The sequence below is a fragment of the Hippocampus guttulatus genome, chromosome 8 (genome assembly GCF_054856545.1).
Source record: "Hippocampus guttulatus isolate MCC_2025c chromosome 8, RoL_Hgut_1.0, whole genome shotgun sequence".
Taxonomy (NCBI): domain Eukaryota; kingdom Metazoa; phylum Chordata; class Actinopteri; order Syngnathiformes; family Syngnathidae; genus Hippocampus; species Hippocampus guttulatus.
Window position 1 is genome coordinate 21907728 of NC_141268.1, and position 15959 is coordinate 21923686.

A 15959-nucleotide genomic window follows, 5' to 3' on the forward strand; every position below is an offset into this window, starting at 1 on the left:
GCCTTTGCCTGCTACAGATGACGAGAGCATACAATACAATGCTTGATATGCACGCCCGCCCCATTTGCATCGTAAAATGATGGGGGAAAAAAAAAGTCAAAAGTCCATTAACTCATTCAGTCCCAAAGACGTTTTTAAACGTCTTTTCAGACTTGGTCCAGAATTGGCTGGTACTGAATGAGTTAATTGATCACCTGTGGAACTGAGGGCACGGTAGACAGTTTACTGAAAATGTATTTAAGTGTAACAGATTGTGCCGAATGAAGAGCTCAATCAAGGAGAAGGTCTGTCCAAAATGGTGACACCGCACAGTACGTTCAAAATGGCTCCTTCAACCAACTCCGCCACTAGTGGTCACTACCTACTCACCTATTGTAATTTCTGGGGTCAGAATAATCGTGAATCGGGTCAATGCGTCATTGCACTTTGACTGAGGGCATGGTTGTTATCCTTCCACCTCAAGCCTTACCCCTGAAAGCAGTGAAGCGGCAACGAACGCAGTGCCTTGATGTCATCACTTTCCACCCCGATAGAGAATATTCACCAGTTTGTGACAATGTTGACATGGATGGAGGCGTCTCTGATTTTTCTGACGTCCGTAACGGAGGGCTGTGGATGTTTTGGACAGATGAGTGCCAAGAAAAAATGGTTCAGGATGTCACGGCATGTTTCCTGCGCAGCTGCGTGGGAGCTGCTTTGCCTTCTGCAGTTATCAGAACTACCAAGCATGCTGGAACATGACCGCTGACCCCCCTGCTCATGGTGGTCATTCACGTGCATTTTAAAGGGCAGATATGAAATTGTTTTGTGTCGTCTTTAAAAGAGTACCAAAATGTGGAAAGGGCCATGTTCAGTATTTCAAAAAAAGATAATGCAACTTGTTCAAGTGTCTTCATAAATCATGGGTGAATGTCACCTTGATGAAAAAAAAAACTGTACCGTTATGGTGATTTTTTTTAAAGAGTTTATTTTTTTTTTTCAAATCAGGCATAAAACAGTCATGTTTTAACCACAGTGCATTCCACCGCCATGAGTTCATGTGATGGTGGAACAAATGGAAAGAAGGAAATAGCCCCGTCCGGGTCAGCAGATAGCAGGGAAGGACAACAGGGTAAAATCATCAGACGGGGAAGGGACAGGATGCTGCTGATGTTCTTTCAAAAGCACTCAGAGTCAGTAGCTGGACCCACTTAATCATTACAGTCCATGCCAAACTTGATCACATCAGTGGGACAATTGCTTGTGAGTGTTTTGAGTGAACCACAGCTGAATGCAAACAATGCCTAAAGCAGAATCACATTGGTACTTTGGCCAGAACCCAAACTGAGCTGAAGAAAGAAAATTCAGAAATTCAATATTTCACTCTTTGGCATCTTCTGCGGGGCTTCTCTCACAGCTGCAAAAGGAGGAGAGAATTGAGGAAGAATCGGTCAATCCTGAAGACTTGTTAACATTCAGTTTGTCATGAGGTCGTGATGAGATGGGCTTCCACTGACAGAATGATTGGGAGATTTCTCGAACAGCAGCAGGCCTGTTGTGCAGTTCTGTTACGCTGCGCGTCTGATGGCATCTCACTTCAAAAGACAGAAACTTGCATACTTTGGAGAGGGTTTGCCAACTTGCGCGGCCCCTAAATGTCTTCACAAATCGACTCTAGGCTCTGAAGCAAATGCCAAACTGTCTTTGAAGCAGAGGATAAAGGCTGACTGAACAAGTTGGAGGAAGATGATTCCCTGACAAATTTGGGGGGGGGGGGAACAACAATCATGGATGATCTGCAACACCGTACCACTTCAGAGAAAGTCAAGAAGGTGATTTTCGTTGCTTACTTCATTGATTTGTGCTTCACAAGGACCGTAGAGGAGGCTGTGCACCTGGCAGAAAGAACACTTGCCACCTCAACCATTTTGTGCAACCGCTGCTGAGCAAGATCAAGGAAGCAGCACTTCCACCTCCACTGCCTCTTCTACTGCTTCAAATAAGTCAGGCAAATCTTTCTCGAGCCTTCTGGAAAAAATACAGCAGCAAAATATCAAAGTGTTGAAGGAGAAGCTACGCAACATCAGAGGTTAACTTGGATTTGTCTCAGCCTTCCAGATCCTCTGCACGCCGCCGATAACAGCTCAAACATGAATCTGGATGGAACGTTTTAATATTAATTGACTGATACAAAGAGTGTCGCGTCCATTTGCACAGCAACTTGGGAATTGCACACTCGCATGGACTCAATTGAGATGAACCCTGTTGAAACTTGACGTCAAGCTGCTCTATGCCTATGGAACTCACTCCCACAACCTGTCAGCAACTCTGACTCATTACAAAACCTTCAAAACTCTTATGTTCAAACTGGCCTTTTTTCAAAAGTTCGATATTCTTATCTTTATTCGTGTTAGTCTCTTTTTGTGTATTTTTTTGTTGTTATTGTTTCGTCGCTTATTTTGTAACGAATCTTTGATTGTCAAAAACCAGCGCTGTATAAATGACCTTTTCTTCCTCTCTTTTGCCATTGAACTTTCAAACGTTGAGCCACGGCAGACAGCGCCACCTGGCCATGGCCGTCATCACTACCTGCTCTGACGGCTCACAAGTTTGCTGCACACCGCCTGCAACCGGTGACTGGTATCCGCACAAAATGTGAGCTCTTCACAGAGTGGCCCTTTTCTTTTCCCCTGCCCGCAAAATGTGACTGTGGTCGCGGTGACCTTTTGTGCCGCTAAATCCAATCACTCGTGAAGGGTAATAACACGGAAGGTTGTGATGTTTGACTTGGTGATGCAATCAAAGGGAATGTTCTGACGACATAGCGCGAAATGACAGCGGCCCCTCTGATGTAATGTGGGCCTTTAAAAAATATTAAATTTAAAAAACGGGGCGAATGTCAGGACAATGAAACATCGGAATTGCCATCTCACGGTGCGCCACTATTGCCACGTACACGCACCCGGATTATACAACATTGTTTGCACCGTGATCTTAATGTGAGTACTTGCTGGTGACGTATAAAAAAAGACGGCAATGAAAGATGTGTTTTTCTGTATTCCGCTCAACTCAAACTGAATGCTTGCGTCGTTTTCCCTCGTGCCTCCCTCCATCTGACAGCGTCTCTCTCTCCCCCTCTCTCTCTCTCTCTCTCTCTCTCTCTCCTTCTCTCTCTCCCTCATTAGGCTTTTTTACCGGCAATACACGCAAGCACGTACTCACGCTCCCTTCTTTTCTTTTTGCCATACCGGAGGAATAAACGCTGTGGACTGCCTTTACCCGTGTGCAACATAGACCCTGCTCTCCTCCAGTCCTCCTCACTGCATGTGCTTCTAAAAAGGTATGTTGAATTCTATTTTTTTTTTTGCCCTTCCTTCCCAACGCGGGCATGTCGTCATAAAATCCGTCTCGATTGTGTTAAATGTCTTTCCCAAACGATTCGTTCGTGTCAGCTGCCCTCTTATTTACGCGTGATTTGAGCCACTGCGATGTTGTTATGTTATGGTGTGCTCGTGGTTTTGCTGCGATGGCACCGTACAGGAAAATAAGGGCTCCGGTGCTTTGGTAAATTACCTAATAACGCTTGTGGACTTTGGCTTCGCTTGTTTACCGACCTCTGCTGGAGGAGTCATGACATCGTGGGAATGATGGTGCTATTGGGTAGCATGAAGGCGCGTTCGGAAGGTCTTTTGTCAGCCCACTCGGCCTCGAGTAGTTTTGACATCATCATTGCGGGCTTTCGCAATCTCGCGGGGTCCACTGTCATGAGCAAGTTGCGTGCATCTTCTCCGATCAGCTGTTTCAGCGTGTGCCTAAGCCTGTCAAACACACCCACTTGTAATTACACACACCCACACGAACACACAGAAACGCTCACGCACTGCTGGGACATGCACGAGTCGGTGGAGAGAAATTGCAATTGCTGTGTTTGCCTACATGCTCGGGCTTGTCTATGCGTGAGGTCCAATTGCTGTCTCGTTTGCTTATTTTTTGTTGTTGTTGGAGTGCGACAAAGTGGCCTTTTCTTTTTCGACATACAGTACCTCTCCATACATGTAGCTGCTTCCTGCTTAGAGGTTGACGTGAGCTTAAATGAACAAAGGTATTGGGACACGTGATCATTACAACAAGTGAAAATGGTCGCCTATTAGCAGTTGGAACAGCGTCTACTTTGATGAGATTTATTTATTTTTTTTAAAGATGAATTTGATATGGGGCACATCACAGCTCTTGGGTTCAGGCTTCGAGTCCTCCCCCATATCGCTCCAGCATTCCAAAATATGTGCATGTTAGATTTATTCAGTACTTTCAAGGTATGAATGTTGAGCCTGAATGCTCAGGGTGGGAATTGATCAATCCTGGACTTGATTGAGCGTCCAATCAAAACTGCCATTGACATGCAGCCCACAAATGTTGGACGCCGGCACAGATCTTTACCCTCTACCGGAGTGCCTTTGTTATTGAATGATTCATTTTGTTGGTTTGGTTTGGTTTGTTTATTGAACATAAAACATATATACAGTAATAATTTGACAGAAAATAAGGTAGATAAAAAAAGAAAGAAATCAATCTTCATAGAACACAGTTATTATGTTCAAGGGAGTAGGAAGAAGTTGTTGGCCAATTGTGTTGCTGTTCGACAACAACACACACACACACACACACACACACACTCACTCAGGTGCGGCATCAGTGTGCATTTCACTCGTGCATCTAACAGTCAAGAAACCTGGCACCGGCATCTTTTCTGTATGCTCTTCAGCATCTCAGCGTGCTTCATGAATGAACACAGTGTAGAGGATCAGCACGAGTCCGACTTCAGATTTGTCGCGGATTCTTCTCTGGATGACAGTGGGAGGCGACTGTCGTTTTGTCTATGCAGTGTTTGAACACTCGCAAAGCACTTCATTTGACATTCAAATGATGAAATGCATGTATTGGGTTTCGTTTTTGCCTGCACACACCAGAACTTTGGGAGTTGGCTGCGGAAGGGGTGGTGGTGGTGGTGGTTGTGGTTGTGGTGGGGATGGGGGAGGGGTGTACGTGCGGCGGTCGTTCACTGAAAAGTAGTCGTCGACGGGCCGACATGCGCTGAAACGTAATCATTGATGGAGGGTGGTGGGGGGGGCAGTGGACTCTTGCTGCGGGCTAATACGGCTTCATCACAATCTGCCATCATTTTCATTTGAGTCAGATGAACATTTGAATCGCAGGCGACAGTGGCGTGCATTTCGATGGCGGCCGTCGAGGCATTCTTACAAACACCTTTGCGTCTACTCTGGCAGTGAAGAGCAAGCTTCTGGATTTGACAATTATGCTCGACAAACTGATAAAGTCATTGATCAGACAAAGGCCGGACACTGGCCAGAGAGGGTCCGAGGGAGCAGAAGTTTTAGTGATCATCTGACGGATCGCGTACGCTCGCGTTTGCTTTTTGTGCTCAATGAAGATGCGTTCTGACCTGCTGGGATGACTCATTTGTCGCCAATCCGTTGTGCGAACACACGTTTAGGATTGTACCGTGCATGATTTCATTGTTTTGAATCAACGCATTCCAGTTTCATTTGGCCACAACAGATGTCTTTTGATATTTTGGTTTGTGCCGAGTGATGAAGAGTCCAAGTCGCGTTAATGATCTCGAGCCGAAATTCTGCTGTTGATTCAAAACTGGATCCTTTCATCTTGGCTAAGGTCTCTGTGCTCGACTTATTTCATCCACTTTTTGAATGCAGGTTAAAAAAAAAAAAATCTCTATGTATTTTTAAGTACAGCTCCAATATCAGATGTAATTAGATTGTGAAAGATGACCTAATGAAGTGCCCGGTGAGTGTATATTGCCATGTAATTGAGTGTGAATTTGAAACTGAATCATACTGAGACTGAAAATGAATGTCGAAGCCCCACACCCTCCTACCCCCACTCTCATGATAATGTTCCCAACCTGATCAGGGCTTTCGTTGTGGTCGTGGGATTTATTTTCTCCCCACTAGCTGTGTTCTGATTGTAACAGTCAGTCTGCTCACTGGATTTTAAGAAATTCATGCTTTATTTCTTACCACTGATTTCTCCACACGGCATCACTTTTTTTTTTTTTTTTTTTTTTAGTTAGGGGGGTGTTCTAAAACTTCCCCCCAAGCAACAGCAGTGCTCAGCTATTCTGATGATAAGAGTGAGTCAGCAGGTTCTGCGGCCCAATTCTCCTTTCTTGTCGTGTATACCAACAGTCGTTTTCCTGACTGTCTTTTCGAGTGCTGCCTGTGAAGAAAGCCCCAGATTCTCTCGGCTGTTGTTCGCTGTCTTTGACATGGTGTCGCAAAGATACCCCAAAGGCCTTCCTTATGTCCCTCCCTCCTCTCGGGAAGCTGGCCTGACACGAGCTGATGTGACTTTGAAGGACAATCTTCAAAACCATCCTCAAAACTCACTTTGTATTCTTTGGCATTCGACTCAGCATGACTTAGATTTGTTCTTGGTTTTACTGTTTGGTGCTTTCTACCGTCTTTATTACCGATTTGTTTTACTGTTTATTGGATATGTTAAATTGCTCCATGTACAGCACTTTGTATGCAGCGATGGCTGTTTGAAAGTACTCTATAAATACAGTTGACTTGACTTGACAATAACCCCCAAGAAGAGTAAAATTCATGACTGTTCATGTCGTTCTGTGATGATGTCAAATGGAGCAAGACTGATGTTTCTCTGCAGAGCACTATTCTTATTTACCTCAAACAAATACGTTGTCGAGGTTACTGGCATCATTGTTTGCTGAGGATGATGAGACACCCAGCAGGTGACTCCCAGTCCCGTTTGGCCTGTCGTGCTTCTCAACTTGTCAGACAGGTTGGATAACGCTCGCGAGCCGGGGTGCCACACTGTGTGTACACTCAATTGTGCTTTACAAGTCTTGTTTGGGCATGTGCATGTGGCTTTTATTTTCGCTTGACCTTTTTCAGTGAGATAATATTCCAATTTACTTTTCATATCTTCATAGGTCTTACCTGTGATTGTGACACTCACACACGGGGGGAAAAAAACCCCCGCATCAGACCCCCTGACCCTGACCCCAGACCCTCTCCTCGATGACAAATCTGACTTCGGTGTGAGGATTTTGTTTGGCGTGGGCAGTTTTGCTACAGGCTAAGGTCTGATAAGTGGGACTGGTCGCTTGAAATGCGCCAGTTACAGGATCTTTATGAGACGGACTTGAGCAAGAAAGTGAACTTGCCTGGGGCATATCTCTCAGGGTTTCCTCATTATACATGAGTATGTATCTGGGTTGTTGAATCTTCTTATTCAGGTTTAATAATTCAAGATAAAAAAAAATGCTCTTCCTCTTCTGCTTTCTTCTAACGTTTGTCCACTTGTTTTGAAACATGTGCCATATCAGCGGGACAAGAGGTTGTGATGCATCCTCACAGAGCTGACTTATGCGGCTAAGCTTGGCTCTGTTCCCGCGCTGGGTGCAGAAGCTCCAGCTTCTCCGTGACCAGGAACACGGTAAAAGGCAACGCGGCTCACGATAGATGGACGGATGAATCGCTCTTGTCACCTGTGTGATTGACCCTCTGTCCAGAGTGCACTCTGCTGCTCACTCGGTGTCTGCACAGAATGAGCGGCATGCATAATGGATGAATGCATCCAATCTTCGAGGTGTTTACATTTTTTTTCCTGTTTAATTGAAATGAATAAAATGCTTCGGATACAAGTTTAGTGATGTTGTTGTTATCGTTTCGTTATGGGATTCAGTCAAATGTGGACTGACTTGCCTCATTCAGTTTGAAGTGGACATTTGTCGCCAACAGAGCGCAGCTCAAACACTGAATATGATCAAACTACACGTTTACTTTGAAGGTTCACGCTTGGTAAGAATAGAAAATGGGTGTTCCTCTTGGGTGCGTCTCAACAACCCTAAGGATTGGACAGAAGACGTGCCCTGCTGATGATTTAAACAACCATTTTTTCCCAATGCCAAAACAATATTGAACGGTCGACATTATGGCTCACTCTTTTAAATTTCGTTTATTTCTGCGATCAAAAAGAGATTGTCAAGCGGGAGGAGTTACAATTCACGCAATTGACATGTTAATGTGCAAGTACATTTACGACTGTGATGGCCAGAAAAGTTCTCCGTAGGCTATGCTATAAAAAAAAAAAAAAGGAATTGTATGAATCTGCTGGAATTGTGCTGATTAAATTGCAACCCATTCTATTTGCCCCCCTCAATATTTCTTGTCTGTGCTGCTTGTGAAAAGGGCGTGTTAATTTGAAACAATTTATGTCCCGACTACTGTGTCAGTTTTGTTGTTGAGGTCCGACCAATAAATCCTTTTGTCGACCTCAAAGTGGTGCCTTCACAGAGTTATGATCTTACAGGTTGGCCCTTTTCGACCTGTAGCATTTTCATTTCAGAGCGGTGCACCTTTCGACGTTACACAACGGAGTAACAGCTCTGTGTTGACGCCTGCAAGATTGTATCTTCTTGTTGCGATTTTTTTTTTTCCCCTGCCAAAACTGGGGCCTCATATATCAAAGCGTGCATTGTAATCCGACTGAAAGTGTGCGCAATCAGCACCTTGGTGCAATTTTCCCACGCTAAGTGCCGCAGGTTTGCATCGTTATCACCAACCTCGTCACATCCACATTCAGTGATGTAAAGCGCATCTGTAGATTTGTCAACTGTTGCTGGCAGTCAATGCGCTTGAGTCATTTGGCTTCAATTTCATCACGTCATTTGAGTTGCCCGTCTTCACTGCCTCCGAAACCCGCCTCAGACGGCTTCTGCAACAAACAAGTCAATGCCAACCAAGAGTATGGCGTGCATTCATCAAACCGTTTTCTTGAGTAGATGACGGCTCAACGGAAATTTCGAGCGAGACCAGATTAGATGATTTTGCTGCCAGTTATCGGCAGACTTTGTTTCACCATCCCGCGATCGTCAGTCCCATATTGTCTGTCCAATGATGGATGCCATGCTGCAATTTAGTCATAGCTAGATAAGAAAACGAATATCCAAAACACGTTTTACACTGTCCCCATCATGCATACTGCGACTCGATATGCTTTACGCTTCAAATTAACTCGTTGAGATGCCCAAATTCTCGTAGGGTCTGGCCCTGCTTTATATGCCGCATGCAAATGGGCATTCCTGCACACATTTATGCACTTGGCTAATTTTGCATCTTCACTCGTCCTAATATGCTTGTTTTGGGAATTTAAAGATATCGACCCGCAGCCCCGCGCTATAAACTCTTGACCGTGAAGCAGACGAATTTGATAGGATGACTTTCGTAGCTGGACGCAGCTTAGTGTGGTCCTCTTTTGTCTTTATGTGCTAAACCTGTGAAATATCAGAAAGAAAAGTCACTGTGTGATTCCACCAATTCATTTGGTCAAGCAATAACCTCAGCTCGAACTGGATATATATATATTTTTTGCAACACTAAATCATACATTTGGAAGTAAACTGAGAGGAAGAAGAAAAATCGACCCTCGCACGTCATCTGTTGCTGTGTGCTGAGAAGAGCCTGCATCCTGTACATCCTTCTAACCAAATGCTGCCTTTGGCGACTCCATTTTTATATTCATAACCATGGCAACAGTGGCCCCTGTTTGTCTGGTCAGTCGTCTTGCTGTGTGACAGACAAGGGACCCTTCTCTCTCCTTCAAATACAAAATAGCCGCTGTCCAAATGTTGACGATCTGATTTCACAAATGTTGAAACATTTTGTTTGAATTCAGGCTGACTAATAAATGCACCGAAGTAGCCAAACTGTGACCGGATTTTAAATGAGTATTCAAATTGTAAATGTCAAGAGAGAGAGGGAGTGAGAACGACAGATGGAGAGAGAAAGCGAGAGAGAGACAGACAGAGCATAAAAACCTCTATAATCACCGCCGCACACATCAAAAAAATCAAAGGCTCACAGATGATTTGTTCTCCCTTGTTATGATGCGTTACTGTATTTTTGAAAATATTTCCTTGACACTAATTACTAGGTTCCTATTTCCCAGAGCTTTGGCGCCTCCTGGTGGCATTGCAAAATGAAAACACACACACACACACACATTTTTCGAGACGTCAACAATTTCCCCAGTTCAAATCACTTTTCGCTGACGCATAATAAGATATGTTAACAAAAGTGTCAACAAAACTCCCATGGGATTGAATTGTTCTCTCCTCAGTGGATTAAACTTCACTTGTTGATTTGGGGCTTTTTTTCTTCTCTCTCAATTTGCAGCTCTGTACCCAACAGACTTAAGTGTTGATGTGTCTTTGTCATCCTTGGCTTGTAATTATCTTTGCCCCGTCAAGTTGACCTGAAGAAGGGAGAGCATTTTACTTCAGTTCTCAAGTGTTAGCGGCCACGGGACCGTCGACTGGAAAACCGAACGTGAAGGATTCTTGAATGATGTTGTTGTTTACGTTTGGTGCGATGCCCACAGTCGACATCAGTACGTGTCACGCTTTCATATTTTTCATATTTCGTCGTTTGGAGTGAAGAAACATTTTCGTCAGCTCTCAAATCGTTTGTGATTAAACTTCACTTGTGGATATTTCATGTGTGAAGATGAAGAGTGCGCGTCAAGCGACCTTGAGTGGTGACGGAGGAAGAAAGCCACCTTTGTTTTTGCCCACTCGAGTTACCTTTCAGTTTTCCATCCAGGCGATGATGAAATGTTCATGGATTTGCAAACGTGGATGAGTTGTGACTTCATCCATTAATTTTCGACATACCTGTGGCTAAAATGCAAAGCGTCACTGGGAGTCTTTTTTTTTCCTGCTAAGATGGATGCACGTCCGAATGGGCTTTCATGTCATTATACGGCGTTGTGAAAGCATCTCCAATGCATCGTAACTTCCGAAGCTGCAGTGAATTTTCATTTTTTTTGCCTTTCAGTACTCGTATATATTTCTTTTCACCTGAGCCCCCCTTCAGCCTTCACCCGCCGTGATTCTTGTATTGATGTGAGGGGGCCGACTGAGAGGGGACATTGAATAAACAGGGTGAGCGCGTAATAGCCGTCCATTCTGTTTAGCCATCGAAACGGGCGCCGGCGAATGTCACGAGCAGAAGCCGAGATCAATGTCGGCTTTTTTTTCTGGATGTCTTTTGTGTCACCATTAATATTTGCTCAGAGAATGTCAACCTATCATAGTGTGCATTCATTCATTAAAAGCCGTGTCACTGGTGTTCAGTCAATGTCACCAAAACAAAAGATGCCGCAGTAAAGAAAGCATTTCAGATGCCAGCAACGATCAAGTATGAAAGAAGCAGCCTTGTGAATTGGGCAGAGAGTAAAAACTAGGAGAGGTATTTCACATTATCAAGCAATTGTGTTGTTATTGCGAGAAAATCAGTGCTTGGTGGTTTACAACAGCGCCATTTGGCATTTCTTTCATTGGTGTTTTCAACAGTGTTGTTGACCGGCAACATGCGACAAAAACGAGCCAAAGCAGCACCATGTGATTGTTTGCGTCATAACGAGGACATGGAAGTTACCTACGCGGAGGCGTGCGTTATTCAAGATGGTGTCAAGGGGAATCATGGCGGCAAATGACCTACTTCTCTCATGTCCTCGCTGCAATGGAAGAAAGTGTCAAGTGGGTTAAGAAATGCAGAAAAATCACAGCGCAGCTGCGCGATTTTTGACTTGAAAAGGTCACAACACGTCGACAACCGGGACAAAGTGTGGTTATCACAGCTGCCACACTCAACTCAACTTAACTCAATTGCATTTCTAGATCACTTTCAAACAACCACCGCTGTATACAAAGTGCTGCACATGGAGCAAAAAGTTTTCGGACAGCAGAAAGCGGAAAAATTGTCTAAAAATCAAGTCTCACGCTGAGTCAAAAGCCAAAGGATAAAAATGAGTTTCTAAGACAAGTTTTAAAGACGGGCGGTCAGGTGCTGCTGTGTTGTCACTTTTCCACAGCTGCCCAAATCGCGAGTGATGCTAGGAAATCTCCAACACCCTTCACGTTCTAAGCTTCCTTCTGAGTATTTGAATGCTTCAGTTGAAGACAGCTTTCTAATTGAACCTAGCAATTCCACCCGCGGCTCAGGCCAGGTCTGCCAAACGGGGGCGTTTGATAGAAGGTTTCCAGCTTCCGATTCCTGAAGGTCCTGAAGGTGATCAATAGCTCACATTTAGGCCGGGGCCGATTTACGGATGTGAAGAAATTTGGCTCATATATGATCGGAGGAATGAGGCGTCCTCCCTGTTTTATACATCCTTGAATGTCACGTTCCATGTCTGGATTGTTATATTTCTTGACGCTGAATTTACAACACTGCAACACTTGCTATCATGTCTATCAAGCGCTTGTTATTCTCTTGCCCTCTGCAGCGGTGACGCATCCGCTCTATATAATATTCAGTATGTGCAACCGTGGATGTAAGTCTTGGCTAATTTGTTTTTCTTCAGCCCACAAACTGGTTGCGACTCAATTGACAAAGTGACTGCAGTTTGCCTCAGATGAGTCCACACTGGATTCACCCACAATGAGTTCCGGGGGCAGATACCGAATTGTGTTTGCCTGCAAAGGGACAGACTTGCTGCTCGTCACTTCTTTCTTCACCGCCCTTCATACCGGACTTGTTGCAAATTACATGTCACGCAGGGAAAGATGTCAAGTCATTTGACTGAGCGCACACTGTTTACTGCCTTGTAAACAGAACACGCACACACGCACACACACACATGCACACACACACACACCCTTAAGTGCGAGGACAGAAGTGACTCGATAGAAATACAGGGTAGTTTGTGTGTGTCTGTGTGTGTTTGTGTGCGCATGTGTGTGTGTCCAAGTGTAATTTGTAGCAACATGGTCATGCAATTCCAAGTCTGTGGGCTGCATGTGGGTTACTTTTCCATGGTGGACAAGCTGTGTTTTCCTTGGTGTCTCTGTTTGTGTCTTTGGAGCAACTTCCCATTACCAAACTGCATGTTTCCCTTCCTGCCATGGATCAATCTCTCTCTCTCTCTCTCTCTCTCTCTCTCTCTCTCTCTCTCTCTCTCTCTCTCTCTCTCTTTCTTCTCTCTCTCTTCTCTCTCTCTCTTCTCTCTCTCTCTCTCTCTCTCTCTCTCTACATTTTAATGTGATGAGTGATGCATTTGTTGTTGCCCTTCCTTGCAAGGCGTATTGTTTTGCCAGAGGCTCTGAAGCGATCTTCGACAAAGATCCAAAAGTGCTTTTTAGCCAACCGTGAAATGCAGCAGAAGCACGTCTGAGCCCTCACTGCAACAAAAGATGATCACACTGATTTGAATCGATCTGAGGTTCCTATCAATTGCTGTTTAAAAAAACTAAATATCGGGTGTTTGCAGCTCAGTGGCACTTTGTATTTGCCTTCATTTTATCATGACGCAGGTAATCAGTGACAAACTGTGTCCGATTCTTCAGAAGCAAGCACCCGTCACTTTCTCAACACCCCCTGTATCTGAACGCTAAGTACACCGCATAAGACCGTGATCTCATAATTAGTCTTCACCTCACATTTTGTAATCACGGGAGAGCGTCCCACTGTGATTGCTGCGGAGCCGGCTGAGATGTACACTCGCCTGCATCATCCGCGTCCTTATTATTCGTCATTGCAGAAGGCAAAGGAAGAAGATAAAACCTCTTTGTTTTCATTGGCACTTGATATCATGATATTGTGTTGTTCATGTAAAGCAGGTTGGCCGCCCCTGTCTATCAGAGGGGTCCGGTGAAGGTCATGTAAGGTGAAGGGTCCCCTTCGCACCCGAATGGCAAAACCTCCTCGCTGAGAGACATTGATGAGCGCACACGCCTTCCTTCTGCAGCTGTGTTCTCCTGCACGGTTCTGTGGCCCCCGTTTGCGGGCAGTGCCATATGGTGTGGCTGTGAGCCACGCTGTCCCGCTCCAATCGGGCCATGACAATGACTCAGGGTGATGCCGAAGGCGCTGTTGGTATGCTACTTGGTGTTTCGCGGAAGTCATCTCATGCTTGCGGCTCAGTCCACTTGGTCACAATGCAATGTGTGGCACCCTGTTTCTGTCCTCGCGCCATCGTCGTCCCGTGATATTTTGCACGCATGCGGAGGAGCGTTATATAGCAACGGAGAGCGGCGTGAAAAAGCACCGCGGCATCGCCAACATATTCTGCCGTGTCCACGGGCTCTCTTTGGACCGTGAACAAGATTAGGACCAGAGTGTGTGATAAGACAATACAACAAAATACAGCTCCCCACTTTGGGAATGCGTACCAGCTGATTGCTGTTTGGCTCGATAAGTGAAGTTGAGTGACGATATGACGACATGCCACCTGACTGATCCGTGAAATATGATGTCATATTTTCATTTCATTTCATCCATCCATCCATCCATCCATTTTCCGAACCGCTTGATCCTCACTAGGGTCGCGGGGGGTGCTGGAGCCTATCCCAGCCGTCTTCGGGCAGTAGGCGGGGACACCCTGAATCAGTTGCCAGCCAATCGCAGGGCACACAGAGACGAACAACCATTCACGCCCACACTCACACCTAGGGACAATTTAGAGCGTCCAATCAGCCTGCCATGCATGTTTTTGGAATGTGGGAGAAAACCGGAGCACCCGGAGAAAACCCACGCAGGCATTTGTTTTTTTGGTGGGAATGAACAGAGTACCCCTTTCAAGCTATTTTTGCTGGTCAGAAATGAAAATATTCCAAGATGTAATTCAGCTTTGCTCTGATTGGGTCTCTGTTCTCCTTAATTTGATGGGTAAAAAAAGCTTTTGGAGTTCTTGATATGTGGGTGTCTTGGAGCCTCTCTTGATTGTGTCGTCTACGTTCGGATTCTGTATTCCCAGAATTGTGCTGTGTTTGGCACATTTGGTGGAGAATGGCATTGTCAAGTCAGCTGAAGCTTTTGTACACGCCACAAACACACACAAACGTCTTCGCAACCTTGACGGAACCCTGACAAATAATCAACATTCCCTACATTGGTTTTACACTACTGCAGAACCTTATTGACGGGCTCGCAGCACGTTGCCGTACGATTAAACACAACTGACAACAAATTCTTTAATTAACAACAGAACAGGTTACTGTTCTGTACACGCCGTCCGGAACAAATACCTCAACGCTAACCAGTGCGTCGCTAACAGTCTGTCGTTCTCTCTTTCTTCCACACTCCTGTTGCCTCCACCGCCTCCCTGGACAATAAAAAAAAAAAAAAGACAGAACTTGTCAATGACAGAACAAGCTCGCTACAGTGTTTTCCATGCAATTTCAATGCCAGTACACATACCGTAGCTCTCTTGCTAGCAGTAAACCTGTTCGCTCAGCCATGTACTTCCACACTTGTCTCCACATTTGCTTTCTGTACAGTCTGGTTTTGTCCCGATCACAAACTCCCCGTTGATTTGTGGGATCTATTGTGCCATCGATCAGAAGAGCTGTCACATATCAGATAGAACCATTGTCGTATTTTAGGGAGTGTCAGAGCTATTTACAACCGCTTGAGATGTTGAGAGTTTACTGCTCAGTAAAGTAGCTGCTTCCCGCTGGAGTACATTACAACTTCTCGAAAGGCCATGTGGGCCACTACTAAGCATCTTTTGTGGGCAGTGAATTTGCATTAGGAATCATGATACACTTTACGACCACCATTTTTCATCATGCTGAAATTACCAGTGCTTGAAAACTGGCAATTTCAAAGCTGTTCAGCGAACAGCGCATGTACTTGTCTCAACTGGTCCATGACACAAAAATGGTTGGGGGCCACTGCCTTACAGGCCCTGGGCCATCAGGCCACCTTTAATGTCGGTCCCTGTGGCAACCATTTAACAGCAATTCACAATTTGTTTGTGCAAAATTATCTGCTAGTGATGTAAAAATACACAAGTTCAGAACAATTTTAGCAGTTGGACGTTAAACATTTGTAAGTTGGACGGGACTGTACATTAGCCAAATTGCTTTTATTACAGTCCAGGGCATCAGATCTGAAATAAAGAACAAATCAGGG

General features: G+C 44.9%; 1 protein-coding gene and 1 long non-coding RNA gene across 7 annotated transcripts in view; one reads left to right on the plus strand and one right to left on the minus strand.

Annotated features, from left to right (window-relative positions):
- Positions 1-1005: 1005 nt before the first annotated feature.
- LOC147201855 (uncharacterized) lies at positions 1006-3751 on the minus strand. The gene is made up of 3 exons (XR_015101560.1): positions 3594-3751; positions 1830-2007; positions 1006-1396 (listed from the first exon to the last, which is right to left on the minus strand). It is a non-coding gene; the product is annotated as an uncharacterized LOC147201855 (long non-coding RNA).
- LOC147201856 (uncharacterized) overlaps positions 2504-15959 on the plus strand; it is a 38787-nt gene continuing 25331 nt past the window's right edge. For 4 of the 6 annotated variants that reach the window (XM_086117136.1, XM_086117138.1, XM_086117135.1 and 1 more), the window contains exons 1-2: positions 2505-2634; positions 3165-3319. The gene's annotated coding sequence lies outside the window, so the exon portion shown is untranslated. Of the gene's footprint in view, positions 2635-3154; positions 3320-15959 lie in introns of those variants that run through there. The other 2 variants (XM_086117132.1, XM_086117133.1) reach the window with 2 other exon arrangements.